The following is a 2405-nucleotide window of genomic DNA, read 5'->3' as shown; positions in this document are numbered from 1 at the left end:
ACAAAACACCTGAATATGGAGAGCACACTCAACACACTTATGTGGAGAGCACATGATGAATATATATTACCAAACTCTGGCTTCTTTAGGTCTATTCCTGTTGTTTTATTCTAAGCTTTATATGGTCTTGGATCCTTAAAATATGGAGATTTAATCAAATAATGTTACATTGATTTTTCCATTCTAATAACCAGCTTTAAAAAGAAGCACAGTAGAAGGGTATAGCCCTTTTTATTCATGGGTACTTTTAAAGTCAATTCAATTTTTATTGTGATATGATATTTTAATGAACACTATCCTAAAAATAAAATTGACTGCATTATGGTTTTGTCTACAACATTTAAGTATCTTATTGCTAAAATATTCCAAAATGAATCCAGTAAGTATTTTCCATTTCCAATAGCCCAAGAGATTGAATTCTACTATTTTTATCAATTACAACTAAACCAGGTTAAGAACAGCTGCCCTAAAACCCTGCAGATCCAAGCTAGTCATCGAAGAATCTAAAACACTAGCATTTTCCATTCAGGTTGGAAAAATTAACGTCCAACATAAAAGAGATCTGAATGATTAATCAAGTAAACAGTCAACAAACACTTCTCTGTTGTTCAAGCTAATAATTATTTGAAGATTGAAGTTTCTGCCTTTGCTATTATTGGTGATTCCTAGAGTCACAATTTCAATGTCAAATGTGACAGTTTTATCAGCCACCTTTCCCAGGAGTAACTGCAGGTAACTGATTAGTCATTTCTTTTCCATTTTCAAAAATGGCACTGTTTGTACTAATGCACACTGTCTGATGCTTCTGCAGAGACTCTTATTCATTCTATGATCTGCCCACACTCCTATAATGTCTCTCCCGTCCAATTGTCTCTCAGTTTCAACTCCAAATGTTAATGTCTGTCCACAGAAATAATTTGGGGTGCTGCAGTTGGATTCGGAATCTTTCTGGAGTGTTCTACTTCCTCTATTGCTCAGACAGTGCCCTTCAAGGCATCTTTCCACTCATGAGGCACCAATGTGAGATGACCTATTTGGGGGATGCTTCAAGGACTTCATTCCTGGAAGCCATCTCCTCCACCAGAAGTGATAATTGGGTTCTAAGAGCGATGCTATGAAGTTCATTTCAGCACTTCATATACATCCTCAAAATGATTTGAAGTACATTTATGGGACTGGAGCCTGTCATCTTGGGCACTAAACTCATCATCCACCTTACATCATTGTACTATCATGCCACCAGGGTTTTCTATTTTTTTCTTGCATCTGCACTGGTGGGTGAGATGCTGCTGTTCCATTGTTTAAAATGTAGTTTTTCACTATGTTAAGAACCGAGTCATTCAACGAGGAAGCTAGCCATGGTACATCATCCAGTAAAGGCACTTCTGGTAGTCTGTCCAACTGAATGTGTGAGGCTTTTTTGGTAAAGCTCTGCAGTTTCTCACTCTGCTCTTATACACCACCAAGAATGGCAGTCTCTCTTTCTTGGACTGTCCTCTACAGGGTTAGTTCCATGCTCTTTGACTTCTGGAATCATCTAGTGGCTTACTACTCTGTTCATTGGTGTCCACTTCTTGCAAAAGACCAACCGCTCTAACTGGAGCTTCCTAAGGCCTCCCTTTAAATCATTAAAATGCTATTCCAGGACCATCCTCTGGGAAGATGTCTCTTTGATCTCTGGGATGATGACTTAATCCTTTTCAAGTCATGCTTTTTTCTGAGAATCATGAGAGGTTTATAGACTGTATTCTCAGAAAAATGATCATCCATGCCCTGCCTCTGTGCCTCCTGCAACCCCTGAAGTTCTGGCCCAGCTCCTGTTGGCTCCATGTTCTCATGGGTCTCCTGCTGCTCAGGCTCCAACTCCTCTTTGTAGGTGGCATGGCCTGTGGTTGTTGGTATGGGTTCCTGACTGTTCCATACCTCACTGAGCTGCCCAGCACCTGGAGCAGCTCCTTTGAGAGATAAATGGATTCTGAATAAAGCTGAAATGCTTCTGCTTTGATATGTTATATCGGAGTTGCCTTTAACATGACTTTTGCTCGTTCTGGATTGATTGGTCATTGTTGGTGATGAGAGAATAATAAAAACGATAATTTCATTTGGTGGCATATGGCACGGCTCAGCCTGTGGTAGATGGTAGAGATGTCTGGTGGGGCAAAGGGCCAGGTCAAATGGTCATTTTATAGCAAAGTAGTGAGTGAGCAAAGCTCAGAGCTCCCAACTCCAAACCCTGCATTCACCTAGCAGTTATTTTATTTTCCTTACTTCATCTGTTTTCTAATTACTTCAGTTGGTTAAAAAAACAAAAACAAAAACCTTTTCTGGTTAAATTATATACAACTTCTTAGGAAGAATATTTAATAAAGCTGAGTCAGGGGAATTAACACTGAAATGATTTTTAT

General features: G+C 39.2%; 1 pseudogene; it reads right to left on the bottom strand.

Annotated features, from left to right (window-relative positions):
• Nucleotides 1–570: 570 nt before the first annotated feature.
• On the bottom strand, nucleotides 571–2064 carry LOC102994840 (cytokine receptor-like factor 3; annotated as a pseudogene).
• Nucleotides 2065–2405: the final 341 nt, after the last annotated feature.

This window comes from Physeter macrocephalus, chromosome 12 (assembly GCF_002837175.3).
Source record: "Physeter macrocephalus isolate SW-GA chromosome 12, ASM283717v5, whole genome shotgun sequence".
Lineage (NCBI taxonomy): Eukaryota > Metazoa > Chordata > Mammalia > Artiodactyla > Physeteridae > Physeter > Physeter macrocephalus.
The sequence above is the reverse complement of the archived record's forward strand: the minus strand, read 5'-3'. Positions and strand labels throughout refer to the sequence as shown.